At 38.2% G+C, this 25247-nt stretch overlaps 1 protein-coding gene across 9 annotated transcripts in view; it reads right to left on the reverse strand.

The window, feature by feature from the left end:
- Positions 1 to 25247, reverse strand: part of LOC115257360 (probable phospholipid-transporting ATPase IA) — a 356682-nt gene that overhangs the window by 294491 nt on the left and 36944 nt on the right. For 6 of the 9 annotated variants that reach the window (XR_009999515.1, XM_062861111.1, XM_062861114.1 and 3 more), the window contains exon 1: positions 8234 to 8865. The exons of 1 other annotated variant lie outside the window; for it this stretch is intronic. The gene's annotated coding sequence lies outside the window, so the exon portion shown is untranslated. Of the gene's footprint in view, positions 1 to 8233; positions 8867 to 25247 lie in introns of those variants that run through there. 2 more of the 9 variants (XM_062861112.1, XM_062861113.1) reach the window with 2 other exon arrangements.

A 25247-nucleotide genomic window follows, 5' to 3' on the forward strand; every position in this document is an offset into this window, starting at 1 on the left:
CAAAATTCCCTAATTTTTTTGAAGAAATGTATTTTTTTCAATAAGAAAAAAACAACTTAAAAATTCTTTCTCGACGTTTGTTTGACATATCATATGTAGGCGAGTTACAGTAAAAAATTCAGCTCAATCGGAACATTGATTACGGAGAATGAGATGTGTGAAGTGAGCGACGTTGCTTAAAAATAGAACAAAAATCGATTTCAAATCATCAACTTGTATGGAAAGTCGAAAATTTTTCCGCTCTACTGTAATTTTTTTCCTTCGCGTTTTCGAACTCAGGGCATGATTCTACACCAAAAATGATCATCAGCTTACCGAGTTCAAAAATGCTGTAAACTAGTGTTAATTAATTGGCAATATTCATGGGATTCTAGTTAGTGATAAGGGGCGTTGGTGTCATTCCATTTGGTCTATAGTCAACCAAAATTTATGGTTTAAAATATGTTTGTTGGACGAAACTTCATTTGTATATTATCGAGACTTATGTCTAATCATTATATATGTAACAGTAATTTATATCGTATTGATATCAAAGATTCTAATTTATGTGAATTTTGCTCAGCTTATGAGGACATTGATCATATAGTTTTCCATTGTAGTAGATATTCTGTACCTAAAATTAATTTTATTAGCAATATTAGAATAGATAACACTAGTTTACAGCATTTTTGAACTCGGTAAGCTGATGATCATTTTTGGTGTAGAATCATGCCCTGAGTTCGAAAACGCGAAGGAAAAAAAATACAGTAGAGCGTAATTTTTTTCGACTTTCCATACAAGGTTGATGATTTGAAATCGATTTTTGTTCTATTTTTAAGCAAAGTCGCTCACTTCACACATCTCATTCTCCGTAATCAATGTTCCGATTGAGCTGAATTTTTTACTGTAACTCGCCTACATATGATATGTCAAACAAACGTCGAGAAAGAATTTTTAAGTTGTTTTTTTCTTATTGAAAAAAATACATTTCTTCAAAAAAATTAGGGAATTTTGCTAAAATTTAAGAAGATCGTCCCTAAAACTCGCCAATATCTTGAATTTCATCAATCTGACGCAAAACCTGTATTCAGATGACCGAATGGTATTGTATTCAGCTTTTAATTTATGGAAAAAGATTTAAAATTGGTTGAACAAAACGCAATATATTTGAATTTTAGTAAATTACATATTTTGAAAAGTTGCAAGACTCGATATTGAGCTAAATCTCAAAAACTGTTCTACTTTAAATTTTTTGAAGGTCGGTTTCGAAATCAGCACTAAATTGTGCTTCAAAAATTTTGGTCGTTGACCAATGCTCCGATTGAGCTGTTTTTTTTACTGTAACTCGCCTACACATGATATGTCAAAAAAACGTTGAGAAAGAATTTTTTAAATGTTTTTTTTCTTATTGAAAAAAATACATTTCTTCATAAATTTATGGAAAGTTTGCTAAAATTTAAGGAGATCGTTCCTAAAACTCGCCAATACCTTAAATTTTATCAATCTGACACAAAACCTGTATTCAGATGATCGAATGGTATTATATTCAGCTTTTAATTTATGGAAAAAGATTTAAATTTGATTGAGAAAAAACGCGAGATATTTGAATTTTAGCAAATACCTTATTTTAAAAAGTTGTAAAACTCGCTATTGAGCTAAAACTCAAAAACTGTTCCTATTAAAATTTTTTGAAGCATGATTTCAAAATCAGCGCTAAATTGTGCTTCAAAAATTTTGGTCGTTGACAGAAGTTCACGACTTTAGCTTTATTTTGTGAACTAGTGTAATCATAGGGTTCCAGAATCTGTTAGCGATATTTTAGGAAGTAAAAATCTTCGTGTGATGAAAATACTTTATAGATTTTTAAATGAAATTTCGTATATAATATGATTCTCTTTTTTATCAATTTCTCCTTTCAAAATTTAGCAAGATATCTCAGTGATAGATGAAAATTGTGGTTCATTCCAGACTTTGGAGGATTTTCAGCCTATATTCAAGATTTGGCTCTGCTATGGACGAATGCTGTTTGAGCCTTTATTTTAAGTTATATTACCTTTGTAAAAGTTTTTCGAAAAGATAAAGAGGTTTTGTGCCTTTTTAGAACGATTTCATTGAGAGAAAAAGAAATCACTCGAAGGGGCTTTTCCCTCTTTCTAAATTTTGGTCAAAAATAAATAAATAAATCTGCCCAAAACCTCAGCAGATGGAGGTCCGATTGATTAGTAACGACGCCTGTTGGTAGCAAAGTAGAAACTATGAAAAACAATTACCATCTGTGTTGGATATCATAGCGTATAAACATTGAGTAGCATACACTGTTGAAAATGCTTTGACATCCATGTGCACAACAGAATATGTGCTCGATGAACAAATTGAGAATTGAATTATGAAAAGAAATCCACGTACTCCGGTGAGACTCGAACTCACGACTCCCAATTCGCTAGATGGGCACTTCTATTCCTTCAAGCTACGGAGTCACTCGACTATCTCCGTCGCCAGCAGGCCTAGAACTAAACTCGATTCCACAGTCGCACATGGGTTATCGTCTTTTCACAATCCAAACCTCCTTCGGATGGGATTAGATGAACATCCAACACATGTGCAATTTCCCACATGGCTTGGTCAGCCAAAGAAAAATCAAGAAATTGACATTTGTAAGGTGCTACGGTCAACCTTACCATAATCGGCCGGCCGAGGACCGGACCGACCCGTCGAGAGTCCGACTGCACACTAATTGTCATACCAATAAGTGATTGGGAGGCAGTGCCCGAAGCTCTCTAAAAATAATTTTCTCTCCCGCTTTGACACACATGTGCATAATAGTATATGTGTTAGATGGCAATCTAATCCCATCCGAAGGAGGTTTGAATTGTGTAAAGAAGATAACCATGTGCGACTGCGGAATCGAGTTTAGTTCTAGGCCTGCTGGCGACAAAGATAGTCGAGTGACTCCGTAGCTTGAAGCAATAGAAACGCCCGTCTAGCGAATTGGGAATCGTGAGTTCTAGTCTCACCGGAGTACGTGGATTTCTTTACATAATTCAAATTTCAATATGTTCATCGAGCACAGGTTCTGATGTGCACATATATGTCAAAGCATTTTCAACAGTGTAATTTCCCACATGGCTTGGTCAGCCAAAGCAAAATCAAGAAATTGACGATTGAGTAGCATATTGAGCATTGTGCGTTTTGCGGATAACGACATCCGTACTCTTGGAAATGCAAAGGCAGCGGATTGTTTTCTGGAAATTGTGACATAACTAAATCATGAATCGCAAGAATGATCTTGTCCGTCTGAACAACTTTGCCGAAGACGACCCATTTTTATCTGCTTTTTATCTGGATCCCGAGATAGGGAAGTGTAAAACTACTTGATAACTAGCGCCACCTAGTGACAAAATCACCAACTAATTAAAGAATCACCGAAATATTCTTGTCATACTGAACAACTTTGCCGACTTTTCTATCTGCTTTAGATCCCGAGAAAGAAAAATCTAAAACTATTTGTACTTGAAAACTTGAACCATCTAGCGGCGAAATAATCGACTAAATAGTGAATCGTCAGTATGTTCTTGTCCTTCTAAACAACTTTACCAAAGACGATACTTTTCTATTTGTTTCAGATCACGAGATAGAGAAGTCTAAAACTATACTTGAAAACTAGCACCTTCTAGCGGAGAAATCACCAACTAATTGGTGAATCACTAGTATGTTCTTGTACTTCTGAATAACTTTCCTATCCGCTTTTGATCCCGAAATAGAGAAGTCTAAACCACACTAAAACGTTACTTAAAAACGAGAGCCACCTGGCAGTGAAATCACCAACGAATTGGAGAATCACCAGAATATTATTGACGACACATTTCTATTTGCTTTCGATCCCGAGATAGAGAAGGTTAAAACTTTATTTGATAACTACACCACCTAGCGTCGAAATAACCTACTAATTGAAGAATCACCAAAATAGTCTTGCCCTTCTGAACAACTTTGCCAAAAACAACACTCTCCCATCTGCTCTGGATCCCGAGATAAAGAAACCGAAAACTTTACTTTATAACTAGCGCCACCTAGCTGCAAAATCACCAACTAATTGATGAATAACCTGAATATTCTTGTCCTTCTTAACAACTTTTCCGGAGACGATACATTTCTTTATCTGCTATCGATCCCGAGATAGAGAAGCCGAAAGTTTAATTGATAACTAGCAACTTGTGCGGCTTCTTGGCGGTGCGGTTAGTGTCACCAAAGCACTTAGTCGCATCGTGCTAGGGAGCGCGGGTTCGATTCCCACCGCAGCTGTCAGGAAAAGGCGTTGCATGCTAGTCCGTTGTCTACACTAGTGCTTCCTTCAAAGAGCGTATAACTCACCGGCACTGGAAGCATTGAAAGTGTCCGTGTCTTTTAACACTCCAGTTAATAAACGGTCTTGTGTAGATCGAACAGTGTTGCCATCTGAGGTCATAATTCCAAATAGTAAATGGCACACGTGACACAGTGGTCCAAAATTGAAAATACCTGGCAAAAAATGCCAAATCATAGTAGTCTGCAGTTTTGTCCTCAATGAATGTATTGGAACGTGATTTAGCACTCTACTTCATTTTAATGGCATTTTCATTATTTGTCGATTTTTCGAACAAAATCCGTACAAAATGGATATTTTTCATACAATTTGACTATACCTATATCATCATGGCGCTATCGTTTTGGCAGCTCTTGGCAGTTGCATTTTTTTTTAACTGATTCTGCATGCATAAACGAGCATTTGAACGGAACATCCCCGCGGGGAGTAACGGAGAGCGATTTGTAAGACACATTGAAGTGGATGTGTAGGAATTATTTGTACTAATGACATGTAATGCCAATTTCGAAGCCAAAAGTGTTATTTCAATCTCTTGCTCCATTACAGATGTCTGATATAGACAAGAACTTACGAATACATTTTTGAAAGTAATTTAATTAGGCTAGCGAACCACTTGGGCAGCGGCCGGTATTTTGGGCACTCTTCGCTATAATTCAGTCAATTCCAAACCAATTGACTTGAAATTTTGTACACGGCTAGATACTGTGCTCCTGGTATTATGGACGAATGCTCGATATGCTGTATCCCAAGAGAAGCTCAAAAATTGAGTTTCTGCTAGCTTTTCTCAAAATTGGACCTCTGTGCGTGATAGCCCTTGGTCTGTATTCAAACTTTGCCGAACGCATGGAGAAGGTAAACTAGGATCTAGTATGTATATTTCAATGGAAATTGGTAAGTACTCTGATTTTTTTACCTCCAATTTGGTTTACGGCGACGATGTTTTGATTGCTCATGCTTCTGAAGTATGTTAGCCAATTAAGGCATGCAGTCATTGATTTTGAAAATTTCATAGTTTTTTTTTTTGTAAAACTGAAACATTCCGCTTTCTATTGGTATATTCATATTTTAAATTGGTGTTTTTGAATACTGTGAAATAACTTTGCATTTATGTAAACACTTGGCGCCTTACCCAGTGCGCTTAAGTGACATGACTTACAAAACTACAGATAACCTTTGGAATGAGAAAAAAAACATCTCTAATGTTTTCGTATGTTCTGTAAAAATATCTCAGCTTTCGATTGACTCAAAAAAAAATTAAAGTCGGTGATTGTAAACATCGTGAAAAAAAGTTTTTCTCTAAAAATTGAAGATGGCGGCCGAATACAATACGGCCGACCCAACCTAAACTTACTATTTACAGTTTACTTTCCCTCTTTATAACAAAGTTTCGTTTTGAGGTTTTTTTTAAGAAATTGTATAATTTTAAAATTGAAATTGTGTAATTTCGTGTAATTTTGTACCGACATATAAAAGCGCCACAAATGACATAACGTTGTGTGCGATCTTATAGTGAGTGAAAACTATTTGCTTTATTTATTATCAGTCTTCATTAAGCATTTCTGTCACATATCGAGTACATTTACAACACGAAGATCTGAATTATCAGTCATCATGTGATAAAATATTGTGGATGGAAAAACTCAAACATTGGCAATTTGAGATTTTTTGTTTGATCGTCATCAAGTTTGAAAAAATGCAGCACATTTATGTTTACGCCATGGTTTATTCCGTTAGTTTGGTCGATTGTGTCACTATTAAAGTTGTGAATTAAATTTCTGGAGAAATTATTGATCATCGGAAGTGGGTGCTGGGTGCATCTATGCTATAAGAAGTCAGATACGTTAGATAAAAATATTCTCAGTTTCTGTAAGTAATTTCTATTCTAACTCATGACAGTTTTTTATCACATGTTTCGTCATGATACTGATGTTGTGAAATTCGTTTAGGCATTTTTTGTAAGGTTCACATACTTTTTTTGAACGTCGAAGAAAATTCTGGATAACTTTATGATAACTTTATTGATTAATTTTCGTTGAAATTTATGTTTTTAGTCTTTTTGTTCAAGAAGCATTGATAAAATTCGTATCGGTATACGGTTGTTCGTGGCTTTTGGATCATCAATTTATTTTTTTTTAACTTGCTCTAAGTTTTAATCAGTGTTGAAAATTTCATTTCGTCATATCTAAATTCAATCACCTACAGCTCATTTTAGAAGCTGAACCTGAGAATATGATATATGAAAAACTTGTGCAGCTAGACTAGTTCTGCTAGAAAGTCACGGAAAAACCGCTATTTTTCGAATATTTAAGGTAAATGTCACGGACTACCTTTGAAAAATGCCAAATGATATTCTCAGGTTCAGCTTCTAAAATTAGCTGTAGGCGATTGAATTTAGATATGACGAAATGAAATTTTCAACACTGATTAAAACTTAGAGCAAGTTAAAAAAAAATAAATTGATGATCCAAAAGCCACGAACAACCGTATACCGATACGAATTTTATCAATGCTTCTTGAACAAAAAGACTAAAAACATAAATTTCAACGAAAATTAATCAATAAAGTTATCATAAAGTTATCCAGAATTTTCTTCGACGTTCAAAAAAAGTATGTGAACCTTACAAAAAATGCCTAAACGAATTTCACAACATCAGTATCATGACGAAACATGTGATAAAAAACTGTCATGAGTTAGAATAGAAATTACTTACAGAAACTGAGAATATTTTTATCTAACGTATCTGACTTCTTATAGCATAGATGCACCCAGCACCCACTTCCGATGATCAATAATTTCTCCAGAAATTTTTGAAAAAGCTCACCCTTGTTTGCCAAAAAATATATCTTTACCAGACTACCTCCAGGAATAACTATTATTATTATTGATATTCCGTAAAAAATCGATATAAAATGCACCAAAAATGACAAAAAAATGAATAGAACTTTATCTGTGATATTACTATCACCGTAAAGTCCTGCAACGATTCTTCTTAACATCCAATGATAAATTTGTAAACTTACGAATTAGTTAGAAAGTTCTCATAGTTTCAGAAATACTTTCACGAACTAACAAGAAGCTCTAGAAATTCTTGTGCAATACATACGAAATTCGTGTGAGACGCCCACTAGAAGTTAATCCAAAAATCCTGTTTAGCTCTCTACAGGAAATCCACTGTTAAATCGACCCCAGGGTTACAGCTGAAATTTCTTTGGATATTTCAATATAAATTTCTTTCAGAATTATTTTCTTCTAAAATAATGCATCAGAAAATTCTGAGGATGTTGTTATCACATTTTTTTTCTTTTTGTTTTAAACAGATTATCTTCGCCTTTTCTTACACAAAATATGGAATTTTCTAGACTGATTATGGATTATTTAGAAACAATTGCTTTCTTCACCACAGTTTTCGGTTATCTGGCACCTGGCAAGGCTTGACCTGATTTTTAATTGGACTTCTAGTACTTTCAAGCAGATAAAACTCTACATTTGTTTTCATTCAGCTAATTGATGATTTTTCTTCAATATTTTTAATTTATACGTATTAATTGCCAATCGATGAAGCACATCAGTGACATTCTTCGTTGACTAAGCCTTGTGACAAGAAGGACCTTCGCACGGCAACTTTCAAGTTCAGTTTTGACGAATTCACGTTCAGATTAACACTATGTTTCGAGTCGTTGCACATTTCAATTCCAGTGGCAGTTGTAGCAATGCACAACTGCAATTCTATGAGCATGTCGATTATTCGGCCACATCTAAGGACCTTCCCAAGGGAAACACACACATTTCCAAGAAAAAAAAGAAATTCAACCGGGCGGTTCAAATTTGCCTTCAACTTGACACGCTTTCTAGCACATTTTTAACGCTTTGTATTCCCGCACTCGAGCGCTCACTGTTACAGAACCACCTTCTCGCCTACAGCATACCACATGCGCTTCATGCGGGAAACACTATTTCACGGGTTCACGGACTGGCTGGACGAAGTTTCGCCACGTGACACGGCACACAGAAGAGACGGTACGAAATTCACGAGCGCGCGCGGCCACGGTCTGTTTACATTTGGCAAACGGGTGTCGCGTCGGTGGGCAGCAAAGCCCTCATTCTGATGCTGAACGCTTCAGTTGTTGATGGTACACTACCATTCCGGTGAACGACGAAAAAGGCACTACTAGGCTGCTAGAACGCGCGCGACGACGACGAGCACGAGAATCTCGACAGCCCGCTTCGAGGCACACCGCACGGACCAAACGGCAGCAAACGGACCCGAGACACGCCGCGCAATGACTCCAATGACGATGACGATGATGGAGGATGGAGGATGGTTTTTGAAGGTCGGTGGGTGGTTTGTTGTCCTCCCTCTGCTGCCGTTGCAGTGGCAGCGCAACTACTATCCGTTTGGCGCCCGCCCTTTATTCTATGGAGATGTCTAACGTAGTGCTAGACCATGCTCTCGTGCCGGCACGTGGTTGGGGGTGTTGGGATTCCCGATTGCTCTATGCAGGACGACCGACGCTCCGAACAGATCGAATGACAACAACGGACTGATACAACGAACCGAAAACGATTCTGTGCCAAAGTCAGCCGAAAAAAGTATAACGAAATGCTACTAGCATAGTGCATCATTATGCTCCCACTATTTCAGTGTTTCTCAAACTGCGGATAATTTGAGTTCAATAGGGTCTGAATACGTTTTTATAGGTCACATCCCGGGTAGAGGAAAAGAGCTCAATAATAGCATATTTTGATATTGAGATCAAAATGTGATATTGGTTTGATTGATATAAGAGATAAAAGATCTAAAAATAATATCATAAATTTACTCCTGGAACATCATCATCAGATCATATTTAGATCTTGTAAGATCTAACCAATAGCAGCAAGCTATTCGTTTGATCTTGAAATATCAAATTTTGATATTGTGCAGATGTTCCAGGAACATTTTTCAGATATTAGTCTCAGATCTTTTATCTCTTATATCAATCAAACCAATATCACGTTATGATCGTCAGTACTTAACCTCTACCCGGGATAGGTTTTCATTCTCCAGTTAGCCTAGTGGTTAAGGCTATGGATCGCCAATCCGGAGACGGCGGGTTCGATTCCCGTACCGGTCGAGAAAATTTTCTCGACTCCCTGGACATAGTGTATCATTGTGCTTGCCTCACAATATACAAATTCATGCAATGGCAGGCAAAGAAAGACCTTCAATTAATAACTGTGGAAGTGCTCAAGAACACTAAGTTGAAGCGAGGCAGGCCAAGTCCCAGTGGGGATGTAGAACCACAAAGAAGAAGCAGAAGAAGAGGTTTTCATTCTTATTATTGTGACCAATAGAAAAATGTGTCTTATTATCACTGAGGAAAATGGAAAACCCTAGGGGAAAGTGGGGTAAGATGCCATTTTTCAAACTTCCATCGTTTTCGATGATAAATAGCCTTATTTGTTAGACTTTTACGGTGGTAACAGCATCTAGACAATGTTTGTACTTTGCATTTTCATTGATTTTTAGCGATTTTAAAAACTGGGACATTTCCGACTTCCTCTCCACCCCCTCTAACCCGTTTTTTTTTCGTATACTCAATACATGGAGTGTCGCCCCCCTCTCTGCTTAACGATGGTCGTCATATTTAAATCACCTCTAACATGAATAACGTAGACATCAACAACCATGCGCCTCCATGTGTGTCTCAATCTCCTTAGAAACACTTGGCTTAAAATCACCAGAAAACCTTAATTGCAAGCATCAAAAACTAGAAGTTGCCTATTTTTATTGAGAAATCGAAAGCATTTTGGACTTTGTTCCCCTATTGAATCTTTAAGCATTGACGCCCACTCTCATGAAATAGTCTACATCGGAAATAAAAACATCGACCAAACTGAAAAGCCATTTCAATTGTCAATTGCGTCAAACTGTTTGAGAACCCCTGCACTTTAACGGTTCGTGGCCTATGTTGATGATAATCGTGATGACGATGACGCTGGCTGATGACGATAGTGAGCGTTCGAATATGTACATAAATGAATACAACACGAAACCGTCAACGCTTGATTGAACCTAATGGGTGGCTGATGGGGAGGATGCAATAAGGACGAGCCTTCCAAAACGAAGTGCGCGATGATGGCACTGATTTTTGCTGATGATGATTTCGGCGAAGTGTTAATTGTAAGTGACGGGAATTTTTGAGAATCGGATTGAAATTTGAATGACGTTGAGGCGGACGACAAGGCGATGTGCATGAATAAGTGACGAAGCTATAACTTTATCTAGTAAAGCGATATATTAAAATTGTTATTATGTTGAATCTAAGTTTTTTTTAGAGAGAGTATTTGAACAACACCCCCAAGACTCCCTGAAATTCCCCTTAAGCACCCCTAAAACGTCCATGAGATCCCATGAACTCCACGGAGACTCCCTTATGCACTCCTCAACTCTCTGAAACACCACTGAGACCCTTTGGGACCTTCTGAAACGCCTCTGAGACCTCATAAAACACTTCTGACACTCCCTGGAACTCCCCTAAACCCTCCTGGCCCCTGGATGAGACCACCTGAAACCAGAGATGGCATGCTCCTCAGTGCGAAACGTGAGAAGAGAAAAAATACACTCTACAGTGTAGAGTCTACACACGACTTTCAACGAGAGCGAGGGTGAACTACGCAACTTTTCTCACACACAAACCAGTCGCTCACTCTCTGGCATCCATCGCGGCACACTCAAAATGAATGCTCAAACAAATGTTAGAACAAACATGTTTTTTTTTTCAGTTTCTGCATGCACGCTAAAACTGCTCAGCACTAAAATGTGTAAGACCTACTCATAAGTGCATAATTTCCAGACCACACAAAAATGAGTGACAGTTACACATTCTCAAAAAACAGCTCGTACACTCGTCTAGATGCACAATGTTGATTTTTTTTTGTTTTCCAAGGTCACTAGTAAACCTAGCTAGATGGGCGTACATTTTTTTTTGCGAATTTAACGATTTTGCGGACACTGGAGCTGATTTTATAAATGTGCAAGGGTTACACATTTTTGGTGTAGTCTGGAAATTATGCACTTTAGTGCTGAGCGGCGTTAGCGTGTGCACATTTTGTGCACACAGAAAATGTGCACACAAAAATTCGTGTTGAGAGCGCACTCAGTCGTGCTTCCAGTGCAATACTGTGTGTACCACAGGAGTATGAAAGTACTTGCTTGTCTAAGATATCACATAAATCACAGACAAATAGAGAGAGATGTGACACTAACGAAATTTCAATCTCATATAGGGTGACATTGGGAATTATCGGCAGGTTTGTTCTCTTCGTCATGGGGGGTTTTTGTCAACCAAATTGCCTGAAACTTGGCCATATCATTCAGCTTAGTTGGGAAGGATTTGAGACCAACTCTGAGTTCAATAGGGTTCAAAAAACCCCCCAAGACGAAGAGAACAAAACGGCCGAGAATAGGTAATTTCCCCTATCTCATGATCCTGATTACTTAGAAAGTTGGTGTCTACGGCAAAGTTGTTTGGCTGGTCAAGGACTAATAGATAATAAGACTTAAGATTCAAAATTCCACCGCTAGGCGGTGCTAGTGAGCTAACAAATTTTGTTTTTCATATAAATCAGGAAAATTTGCAAAAAAATGCAACTAGCGCCGCCTAGCTGCAGAAACTTGAACCAAAAGGTAATTATTCTGAAAGCTTTTGATCTACCTAACAATATTGCCGAAGACACCATCTTTCTACAAAATGAGGATGCTGAGATATGCGAAATTTAAAAATTGTTTGTTCTCTAGCGCCGCCTAGCGAGAGTTGGTGTCTTCGGCAAAATTGTTTGGTAGATCAAGGGCTTTCAGAATTATTATCGTTTGGTTCAAGCTTCTGCAGCTAGGCGGCGCTAGTTGCAATTTTTTGCAAATTTTCCAGATATATATGAAAAACAAAATTTGTTTGCTCACTAGCACCGCCTGTTGGTGGAATTCGGAACCAAAATATCCATCAACTGTAAGTCCTTGACCAGCTTAAGACGTCTGCTTGTCTCTGATATCACCTAAGCAGCACCTGCAACATCATGCAGATTGTGGCTTTCTATGCTTTGGTCTAAATGAGTTGCACTAGAAGCACACGAAACTTCCATCTTGTCAGTTGAGTTGCATTTAAATTCTGAAATTCGTAAAGTTGCGGCTTTGTTTCATAGAAATTACAAATTACCACGTGTTTGACATCGATTCGTGGAGGCGGAGCTTACATATTGCTCGCAAGTGATAATACAGTCAGCTTACATCAAATGAGTTATGTAACATGCATGAAACATCTAACTCTGGTTTGTTTGTTCAGATTAGGTTCCATATGCGTTACAGAAAACTTGAGCGTCTTTTCATTTTGACAGTTCTCTAACTTGTGACAAAGAAGGTGCAATAAAGTAACAAGTAACTTCAGTAGCTTTCATGGTGTGTTGAGCATCGATTCTCTCACAGAGCTTTTGGTGTAGTATGTAAGGTGAGTAGATAATACTCCTGGTGTCCATGGTTCGAGTCTGGACAAAATATTGTCCCAACTTTTTTTATCATTCCTCCTCGCTTATGTTGCATAAGAATTCATAATCTGCGCTTTTTGGGTTTCAAAGAAGATGCAATTGTGTTCTGTCGTCCGTAATACGGACAGTGAATAAATTACACTAAGGTTGTTGTTACTGGATTAGCAACAAGTCGTGTTGCTTGGGTACAGGATTTGATACCCCTTAGCTATAGACACTATAGATTCCATAGACTCGCGGAGGCGAAGGCAACTGTAGCCAAACGAACTGTTTGTGTAGCCAAACGAGCATGACGTCACGATTTCAATAACGACAATGGATTGCGTGACGTCATATTCGCTCGGTACACTCTAAATTCACGGCAAAACACACTAAAATCGTGTTGCTCAACCATGTCTCAGCGAGTCTATGGAACCTATTGACCATCAAACGCAAAGCTAAATTGCGCAGGTGGCGCTTTTCTAAAACAGTAAATTACCAACCCTAGACTGAATTACTAATGCTACAAATGGAAGAAAAGTGAAATTATTGCAGAATCTCCTAACTTTCATGCAATGTATTGGCCAGAAATATGTTATTTTTGCTTCCAAAGTTGAAAATTTTGCGTTACTTAACCTCACATTTGATCGCCAATAGTTTTTTTTTATCTGTATTAACCCTCTAATACCCAATACCGCCTTTAGACGGGGTATAGTTTGAGCATTCTTGTAATTTTTGTTTCGTGAAAAATCAAAATTTTTATATTTTTGGCTGATATTTAGGATGGTTTTGTATATCTCAAAATGGTTTTTGGTGTATTTTAAAACGCATTTACTTTTTTTTTAAAATCATTGAAAAATTGATGTTTTAGTTACCTTTTAGAAGTCATTGTTTATTTTGTATTGAATCGCTACAATTAACATATTTTAAATTGTTCCCAAATCATTCTATTCTAGTTTAATAGTTTAAGGGAATCTAATATACTCTAAAATTATTTTCCTTCAAATTACACGGAAAATAAAATTTTCTATGAAAAAAAAATAAAAATAAAAATATTTCAACAGTGATCTTAAAATCTCAAAAAGTTTTCACATCAAAAAATCCGTACCCCAAATTGGCTTCCAGGAAAAATATAAAATTGTGGGGATGTTCAAAAATAAAAATTAGAAAAATCAAAAACTGAAATTCACGAAATCGTGAATTAAAAAGAATCATCTGCCAAAACATGTTTAAATCGATTTTAGATGACGAAAAATGATATTTAGATCAAAATCAAAAATTTGGGTATTAGAGGGTTAACGAGATTTTTAGCCCTAGGCTAGTTCATCTTGGGACCCACGCTTTACTTCCCTTCCGAAGCAAGAACTCACATTCGATCCCAGGTCCTCGGCGTGATAGTCTATAGTGTCTATACCCTTAGCGGGTTTTGGACTCACTGACATGCTTTCGGTTCACCAAACGCTCAAGCAACATTGACTCTGCGTGAGAGAAATTATGTACATTTTATTGTGCGTTTTTTCTCTTCCTCTTTTGTAAGGTAAATGAAACTGAGAAGTTCAGTGAAAGATGAGCGTAAATGGGCACAGTTTCTGCGTGACATGCCATCCCTGCCTGAAACTATTCTGAGACCCCTCGAAACACCCTTGTGGCCCCCTGGAACCTCCTGTGACTTCCTTAAGCTCCCCTGACACCTCTCTGTGTCCCCTGAGACCCTCTTGGAATGCCCCTGAAATCTCCTAAAACTTATCTAAGACCTCATAAAGCATACCTCTTTTTTGCGCTTCTCACTCAACAGATGGCGGTAGTGTATCATGTAGAGTATGTCTCCGGGGGAATGTATGGAAAAACTTAGAGTCGGTCATCTTTTTCCTTCTAACCATCTATGGAGTTACACAACTAAACTTTTTGAGATTTTTGACAAAGTTTATCACTAAAAATGGGGGTGGAAGCTCAGATAAATATTAACTCCTGGGCGCCCATTAAAAACACCAAACCGGCGAAGACTTGCGCTTGAGCTTAGCTATTTAGCACTGTAGTTGAAGGAAATGCCAATGCAGAACCCGTAGCTTCCGGGAAGGTAAGCCCAGCTCCCTGGGTTAGTGGGTTGATGTCAGGCCCTGCGGGCCAGCCGTAAAAAAGACTAGCACCGAAAAATCAACAAGAGAAGAATGCGAACCGATGCCAATGGCGACGACCACAGCGAAAAGCGAAAAGGGACTTGCGATTGGATGCTCGGTACGTGGAACTGCAGATCTCTCAACTTTATCGGGAGCACCCGCATACTCGCCGATATACTGAAGGACCGCGGGTTCGGAATCGTAGCGCTGCAGGAGGTGTGTTGGACAGGATTTATGGTGCGAACGTTTAGAGGTAATCATATAATCTACCAGAGTTGCGGTAACCAGGGTGCAAAATTTTCATAGTCATTTACTGAAAACAGCACGAATTTGAATGATTCTGACTGAATATTCAAAACAAACAAATTCATTTTCGCTCTGCCTCTTCACACAGTCAGTCAATTCTTAGTCATTGAATATGAAGCCGATCGAGAAACATCTTCATAATTAGGGGCATCTGGGGTAATACGCACTGTCGAGGCAAAACGCACCCCTTTGTTTTTCAGGGATTATCGGTTTTAGAGCTTTGAAACCTTATCAGTCTAATAGAACGTCTTAATAAATGAGCATCTGGAAAATTTTACATATCTGCATTACGTAATTAGTGAGAAAAATGAATAAAATTGAAAAGCACGATTCTGATGTAATTTTCCCGATCGTTTGTCGAATGATTTGATGATGAAAACCGACCAAACATCTAATGCTGTTATGTTTATTCAGTTCATTGAGGGCAATGCTAAGCATAGGAAAAATAACTTAAACAGTAATCTACGTAAATTATATGTTTTAAACTATTTTATTTTTTGCTATTGATTGGGGCAGTATGCACTTCATTGGTTGGGGCAAAACGCACCTATAGAAAACAATCTGTAATAATATCTATGAGTGCTCTGTAAATAATCGCAAACAAAATTGAGCTATTGTTTGTCTTAAAACCTTATAAAACATGCCTTTTGTCTAAGAAGTAAAAAGATTTCTAAACTCGACGGTGCTTCTTGCCTCAATGTTGTGGTGCGTCTTGCCCCTTTGTTTGAGTGCATCCTGCCCCATTGTTGTAGTACATTTTACCCCGAGCAAGGGTGCATACTGCCCCGCATAAACATACGAAGCCGTAATGTTAGTCTTTACAAAAAACGTTATTTTCAAGAGCTGAACTGTATTAAGGCTGAAATTTTGTTTGGTTTCTCTTAGAATGAAAGTATATGCAATGAATGCATGCATTAAACCAATAAATTATTGCCTTTTTAAATGCACTTGGACGCATCTTCCTTAAGAGGAAACAAACCATCATCGTTTAGCAAAACCTCAAAAGCAGTTTTCTCGCTGAAACCTCAACCAATGTTAATAAAAATTTATCACTGCACTCTGGCCACCATCTGGATAACAATGAAATAATTTTCAATTACGGTTTTGTGACTTAGAGGAAGAAAACTGCTTTTAAAAAAATGATGATTGTTGATGACTGAATGATGGTTATTTGAGCCTTAAGTGGTGCGTATTACCCCAGAATCCTCTATCTACGTTTATGGTTACGATTCCTTCCAAAAACACTCCACAACAATCAAATGGGGAAAGATCGATGTAAAGCACCGCTAAATGTAATCGAAACGTTAATATTTTATCAACAATTAAACACTTTGTAACATGATTACAAATATTCATTGACTTTCATTCAGTTGACAAACGAGTATCGAGCAGCTGAATATGAATATGCAGGCAAGTGAATGAAAATTGCCGCACGGTGAACTTCAACTCGTCTGCTCGAAAATTTTGCGCCCTGGCGGCAACACACGTGAGCTGGGAACAGCTTTTATCGTGATGGGTGATATGCAGACGCGCGTGATCGGTTGGTGGCCGATCGACGAAAGAATGTGCAAGCTGAGAATCAAGGACCGATTCTTCAACATCAGCATAATAAACGTGCACAGCACTCACTCCGGAAGCATTGAAAGACGCATTTTACGCGCAGCTCGAACGAGAGTACGACCGCTGCCTAAACCTTGGCCCAAACCACGACGTCAAGATCATCATAGGAGACCTAAACGCTCAGGTAGGCCATGAGGAGGAATTCAGACCGACGATTAGAAAGTTCAGCGCCCACCAGCTGACGAACGAAAATGGCCTACGCCTCATCGATTTCGCCGCCTCAAAGAATAAGACCATTCGTAGCACCTTCTTCTAGCACAGCCTCCCGTATCGTTACACCTGGAGATCACCACAACAAACGGAATCGCAAATCGACCACGTTCTGATTGATGGACGGCACTTCTCTGACATTATCGACGTCAGGACCTATCGTGGCGCTAATATCGACTCTGATCACTATCTGGTGATGGTTAAACTGCGCCCAAAACTGTGCGTTATTAACAATGTACAGTACCGGAGACCGCCCCGGTATGATCTAGAGCGACTGAAGCAACCGGATGTCGCCACCGCATACGCGCAGAGTCTCGAGACAACGTTGCCGGACGAGGGTGTGCTCGATGTGGCCCCTCTAGAGGACTGCTGGAGTACAGTCAAAGCAGCCCTCAACAACTCAGCCGAGAGCACTATTGGGTACGTAGAACGGAGTAGACGAAACGATTGGATCGACGAAGAGTGCAGAGCGGTTCTGGAGGAGAAGAACGCAGCGCGGGCGGTAATGCTGCAGCATGGAACCCGACAGAATGTGGAGCGATACAGACAGAAGCGAAAGCAGCAGACCCGTCTCTTCCGGGAGAAAAAGCACCGCCTGGAAGAAGCGGAGTGCGAGGAAATGGAACTGCTGTGCTGTTCACTAGAAACACGTAAGTTCTTTCAGAAGCTCAACGCATCCCGCAAAGGCTATGTGCCGCAAGCCGAAATCTGCAGGGATAAGGACGGTAGCCTTCTGACAGACAAACGTGAGGTGATCGGCACGGAGGACCAAGGCAGTGGAGGACCAAGGCAGTGGAGGAAATGCATATGTTGGTGCAGCAGGCGACGGGAACGAACCAACTCCCACGCTAAGGGAAGTTAAGGCGAAACTGGATCCATTTCCTCACTTTTTGGTTTTTGTTTTTTTTTTTATAAAATAACGAAGCAATATTTTCAAAACCGGTTTTCGTGCACATGTAGGGTATGGATCAAGGTATTTCCTGATTTTTTTTCAGATGGAAAATGTTTTTCGTTTTTGCAGAAACCATTTTTGAACAAAATTTCACAAAAAAATGGTTTTTGCAAAAATGGAAAAGATTTTCCGCCTCAAAAAAAATCAGTAGATACCTTGATCCATACTCTACATGTGCACGAAAACCGATTTTGAAATTATTGCTTCGTTATTTAATAAAAAATCGAAACCCGAAAAAATGAGAAAATGCTTCCAGTTTCGCCTTAAGGATGCCATCCACCAGCTCAAAAACAACAAAGCGGCTGGTATCGCAGCAGAACTCATCAAGATGGGCCCGGAAAAGTTGACCACCTGTCTGCACCAGTTAGTAGTCAAGATCTGGGAAACCGAACAGCTGCCGGAGGAGTGGAAGGAAGGGATAATCTTTCCCATCCACAAGAAAGGCGACAAGTTATTATTATTATTATCTTTATTATAGAGACTTTCAGCCGATGGCTGGTTCATCTCCGAGAGACGACAAGTTAATGTGTGAAAACTTTCGTGCGATCACCATTGTGAATGCCGCCTACAAAGTGCTATCCCAGATCATCTTCCGTCGTCTTTAACCTAAAGTAAATGAGTTCGTGGGAAGTTACCAAGCCGGTTTCAATGACGGCCGGAAAATCCTCCAGAAATGCCGTGAATACCAGGTCCCAACGCACCACCTGTTCATCGACTTCAAAGCGGCATACGACAGTATCGACCGCACAAAGCTATGGAAAATCATGGACGAGAACCAGCTTTCCCGGGAAGCTTACCAGACTGATAAGAGCAACGATGGACGGTGTGCAAAACAGCGTAAGGATTTCGGGTGAACTATCCAGTTCATTCTAATCTCGACGAGGACTACGATAAGGTGATGGACTTTCCTGCCTACTATTCAACATCGCCCTAGAAGGTGTTATGCGACGAGCCGGGCTCAACAGCCGGGGTACGATCTTCACGAAATCCGGCCAATTTGTCTGTTTTGCGGATGACATGGATATTATTGCTAGAACATTTGGAACGGTGGCAGAACTGTACACCCGCCTGAAACACGAAGCAGCAAAGGCCGAACTGGTGGTGAATGCGGCTGAGACAAAATACATGCGAGACAGGACAAGCCTTGGCAGCGATGTTACGATAGACGGGGATATTTTCGAGGTGGTAGAAGAATTCGTCTATCTCGGTTCCTTGCTAACGGCTTACAATAACGTGACCCGTGAAATACAAAGGCGCATCATCAGTGGAAGTCGTGCTTACTACGGGCTCCAGAAGAAACTGCGGTCAAAAAAGATTCATCCCGCACCAAATGTACCATGTACAAGACGTTAATAAGACCGGTGGTTCTCTACGGACACGAGACATGGACGATGCTCGAGGAGGACCTGCAAGCACTCGGAGTTTTCGAGCGACGGGTGCTAAGAACGACCTTCGGCGGCGTGCAGAAAATGGTGTGGGTTCTCTTAGCATGAAATGAAAGCTTCAACACCATAGTAGAACGCTCTGAAATTTTATTTCGATTGGACATTTAGTTATTGAGATATCTTTCGAAGAGGAGAGTAATACAGCTTAACTATTCGAGAGATTTTTGACAAAGTTTATCATAATAAATTTCTCAACCGTATGTCAACCGATTTGAGTTCTTCTACCACCACATGAAAGCTGCAACATCCTAGTAGAACGCTTTTGAATCTTATTTGGATTGGACATTTAGTTATCGAGGTATCTTTCGAAGAGTACTTGGGAGTAATTTCAATAAATTTAGTTTTCCTTTCTTTAGGTTTAATTGAAGATCATTCGACATCATATAAATACTACATACATTCTCTTCTTAGGGTCTGTTTCAATTGGCGAAATAAAATTGTTTTTTACTTAAATTTGACAGTTCGACACTTAATTTTAACAGTTCTCCTAAGGAAATAATTATCGAACTGTCAAGTTTAAGTGAAAATTGGTTTTAATTCTCCAATTGGAACAGACCCTTAGAATGCTCGAAAATTGTATCGCAGTTTCACTAAGATCATCGTATGACCAAAAGACACAATCACGCAAAATAAATATGTTAAATACAAACAATACAACAATATTTCAATAAGTGTAATAAAGGTTCTGTTCACCATAGGTGAATTAAATCAGGTTTTTGAATATTGACTATAACCTCTGATCAGTGTGGTTTCCACACCGGAACAAATGTATATTTAATTAGTTCTGAAGCCCACGCAGCACGTCGATACAGTGTCGTAATAAAGCACTGGGTTCTCTACAGAATTTATTGACAAAAAATCATAATCTTAGTAGCTCTTCGTTCGTCCTCTATATAATAATGAACACGAAACCTCACGCTATTATTGTCACCTAATAAAGCTAACTTTCCCTCTTCATTCAAGCCCTCGGTCACGACTATCCTGATTCCTATCGCCTAAAGGGATTCCGTTTTCCATCAGTCTAAAAGCCTCGCTTCCACTCTGCGTTCAAGCGATAGCCAAATTAATTGCACCCGTCGTCACCGTCGAAGGAGTGGCCTTCCCTTTAGAAATATTCGGAAATAATGCCTCCGACACGGATCGGTTTCCTAGAGCTTATCTCTCGATACCCATCGTTAGCACGACTTACGACAAAATCGCGCTGCTTCTTCTGTTCCGGGAATTCTATTTTGATAGGTTTGCCACACCACCGACCGGGATGGTTGAAATTGTGTTATTCAAATTTAATCCGTTTGCTCTGTTCTGTCTGTGAGCGAGCGAGCAGCAACAAAAAACGACGGTAGAACACTTTTGCATCACAAAAAATGGAAACTTCAACAGTTGCAAACAAACAGATAATAAATATTTTAAAATGAGAGAGAGAGAAAAAGCAAAAAATTATGCTGCTTTGTTTCAATTCGCGCAAAGGATGCAAAAGCTCTTCTGGAAGGATGAGGGTGACTTTTGCAATAAAGCAGGAAAGGGGTTGAAGTGATAAACTTTCATCATTGGTATAAATTTTAGATCCTAGATTTTCGTTTTTTTTATTGCGTAAATTTCATATGGAAAACAAAACTGGAAGCGTTTAAAATTTCAAAAGTCAAATTGTTGAAGATAAACGCCCGACAACTGCTCTCATGTGAAATCTTGTAACATCTAATTCAGAGAGTAAATTTGAAATTTTGAGTTTAATAGAATGCAGCGCAAAATTCTTTGTTTTTTTCTTTGGCACTAAAAATTGAGGCTTGGGCTTGATTAAAACATAAACCATTTAAACAACTTCTGAATCCATTTAATCCCTTCTAGTACTAATAATCATTCAAATCCAAATCCCCGTTCAGTTGTTTTGACTCATATATTTTGTTTCGTTGGTATAGCTATATACCAATATAGGTATACATGAACAGTAGTGTTCGAAATTACAGCAGCCTCGCCATGTGTATAAAAAATGGTATGCTACATCTTCACGAACTGCACGAGAGACGAGACCGAAACGTCGAGCTACGCCAAACTAGCCGTTTCAATGGCCATCTCTTCTCGACTTGTGTGAAGCAGCGATTAGGCAATTAAGTGTTTGTGGATGCCCTCAAGGGGGAGTCTTGCCCCCACTTTTATGGAATCTTGCAGCAGCTCAATAAAAGCGGTTCCCGAGCAGAGGAGAATCGCAAATTAATAACTACAAAATAATATATCTGGTATCAGGCTCTAGCGTGCGCAGCTTTTTCTTTTTTCTCACTCACTCTGGTAAACAAACACGCGAAAGAAACAGATAATATAGGGGGCACTTTGCCCCATCTTTTATCTCGCTCTTTCTTGCGTTCAACAAAATAAACGAGCGATAAAAAAGAAAAAGGCTGCGCACGCAAGCGGTATCAGGTATCATAACCTGTTTTTATATCTTGTTTTGTTATTATTAACTTATCAAAAAATTAATTTTTCATAACATGTTTTGTTGGACAACCTTATTTTGTTATTATCCAGCTATTAATATGGTGGATCCATCAAACAACATTTCAAAAATATTTTTGTTATGGAACAAATCAGGATGATTTTATGTAAAGGGTGCGCTTGGGTTTTTATCAATTACTTTTGAATTTCAAAATTTGTTATTGAAATATTTTCTAAATTCATGGATATTAACTTGTTATTGAAACACACAAAACATGCTATTGAACTGGTCTTCCAGGAACATTTTTTTGTTATGATATTTGTTATTTTGCCGCTTATTACAGGCAAGTTTATAACATAATATGTTAGTTAATAACATTAGAATAACTGATTTAATTACTCAGTTATTTTGTCAAAATAACACATTTTGTTATGAGATTGTTATTCTCTTCTGCTCGGGTTATCCTACTTGCCGATGATTGCCCAAGGCAGCATCCATTTATTACATAACGCTAAAATTGGAATTTTTTGACAATTGCCTAAGGCAGCATCCATTTATTACGTAACGCTAAAATTGGCATTCTTTGACAACACCCCCCTCCTCATCACTTCTTATCGCTTTTTTTGAATCTCCCAAATTTGTTGTATGAACCGTAACGCTTGGTCGTACTCCCCCCCCTTCTTCTAGAGCGTTACGTAATTTGTGGATGGTGCCTAATATTGTTACATAGTTTATCACTGAGAGCAATATTGATCTCTTAACCGTGTTATCTTCAATAGAATTTCTTAATAGATTGTTATCTTTAATTTAACACGTTAACGCCCAAGGAGTCTCACAATTGTAATCTTCATAAAAATTTGTTATCAGTTTGTTAACAGCCAAGTTCCAATAAGATAAACACGATTTCACGGAAAAATTCGGAAGACTATGGCGTAGTTCCAAAAAAATCTTCGAATTGGGTCCTCAACATCCGATAATTTTGACACTGATTCTTAGTTAGGGCCTAACTGACATTTTCGAATTCTCTTCATCGATCCTCTCTTTGTGTTATTACAGAATGTATATTGAGTTTTCTAAAGATTTTTTGGTTGAAATGCGAAGAAGAAGACTATATCTTGCTATAGAAACAAAAAGAATGATGATTTTGTTTGTTTTGATCAAGTTATTAGCGAAAGAGAGAGCCGACGAAGAGAAATCGATCAAGTCAGTCAGGCCCTTATGAAAAATCATTGTCGATTTGTTCAAGCTCTGTTTTAGCGCAATTTTTATACTATCATTGTATTCTGATCCGTATATGTATATGCAATGCATCTATATTTAGTGAAAGAGAGGATAATTACTCTTCTATTTCTGTTTCCTCAGGGTTGGTAGTCTACTGAAAGACTATACAACCAAGTCTTGTCTTAACGTGTTCTCAGATGATCCGATTATTTTAGTTGTTTTTGATGAAAATTGTCGTTAGGCATCAATCTTTAGATTGGTGGATGTTTTTAGATGATATTTGTATAAATAATTATTTTTTTCATTAGTGTTTTGTAGTTTCAGGTTCGTGTATTAAGGCGAAACTGGAAGCATTTCCTCACTTTTTGGTTTTTGATTTTTTTTTTTATTAAATAACGAAGTAATATTTTCAAAATCGGTTTTCGTGCACATGTAGAGTATGGATCAAGGTATCTTCTGATTTTTTTTTGTAGTGGAAAATGTTTTTCGTTTTTTGTAGAAACCATTTTTGAACAAAATTTCACAAAAAAAAATGGTTTCTGCAAAAATGGAAAACATTTTCCACCTCAAAAAAAAATCAGAAGATACCTTGATCCATACTCGAAATGTGTACGAAAACCGATTTTGAAAATATTGCTTCGTTATTTAATAAAAAATCAAAAACCGAAAAAATTATATAATGCTTCCAGTTTCGCCTTAGGTAAATTCAACTTTGTTTTTTTTTTGTCTGAGCCCGATTATCAACCGGCTCGGTTGATCGTTGCTTTGGAAGTGAGGATAACTACTTAACCCGTTAACGCCCAAGGTGTCTCACAAGTTTAATCTCCAAAAAAAAATTGTTATCAAAGGTCAAGTTCCATTAAAATAATCATGATTTGATGAAAAAAATGGAAGTCTATGGTGTAGTTCCAGAAAAATTCTTCATTGTAGGTCCTCAATGTCTGATAATTTTCTCGAGTTCTATTTCAGCCCAACTTCTACGCTATTGTTATATTCTGATCCGTATAGATACAATACAGCTCTAAACAAGTGAGAGAGATGATAACCACTCAAAAAGAATAGAAAAATGACTTATAAATTGGTACAGAAATATAACCCGATAAACGCCTAAAAGTATGCAAAGCATGATTCTTGTAATTTCATGTAATTTCGACTGCATTGTTCAACATTTCTCAATTTTTAACAAATCAAACAAAGAGAGCTCACAATGTGTGGCATAAGCAAATGTTAAAATGCTGTAGAAGTTAGATTTTACACAGATAATGATTTTCAATAAAGTTATTGAGTTGTTCCTTCAGCTTCCCACAAACTCTCTTTACGTACTCACCATACGTAAACTTTTCAGAAGTTTTTCATAGAAAATCGTACTGTTCCATTTAATTTGTATTCTTCGACAAATACGTATTTCTACCTCAACTATAAGGTCGTCTTCGGTGTCTCATATTTACAGGTATTCCACTAACACGCCCAGGTTCATCATCATTCCATGTTTTGATATAAAATTTCAACCAGATCTCGCGTTTAGTATCATACAGGCGTATCTGCAATGATCGATTTCTCTTCATCGATTTTCTCTTCGGATTATTCTGGGGAATACCACCAATATTCGGATGATCTCTCGGTGCGTTTTGGTAAAGGACGACTAGGACTACCATCAAAAGCAACAAAAACAACCGAAAATGATTTGCCGCCCAAGTTATTAATGAAAGAGAAAATCGATGAAGAGAAATCGATCATTGTATATACGCCCGTATGATACTAAGCGCGAGAGATATACTCGACACGGCTTCTCCACTTATGTTTGTACTACTCCATGATTAATCCCGAGCGAGGATCCCGGCTCATAGAAAGAATTCCATCAGGATTCTCTGAATGTGTTTCGACAGATCACTTTGAAAGTGTACTAAAAAAATGAAAGAATGCTGGGTATAATTTCTGAAAGAATCCTTTCATGATTTTCCAAAGCAAATCTGGCAGAAATCGCTGAAGTTATTCCTGAAGGAATCCCGAAAAGAATACCTGATGAAATCCTTAGAGAGAACATAACAGGAATGCCGTCCAGAAGCTGAGCAGGCATTCCTGCAAGAACCATAAAAGATGTCTCTATGA

This window comes from Aedes albopictus, chromosome 3 (genome assembly GCF_035046485.1).
Source record: "Aedes albopictus strain Foshan chromosome 3, AalbF5, whole genome shotgun sequence".
NCBI classification, from domain to species: domain Eukaryota; kingdom Metazoa; phylum Arthropoda; class Insecta; order Diptera; family Culicidae; genus Aedes; species Aedes albopictus.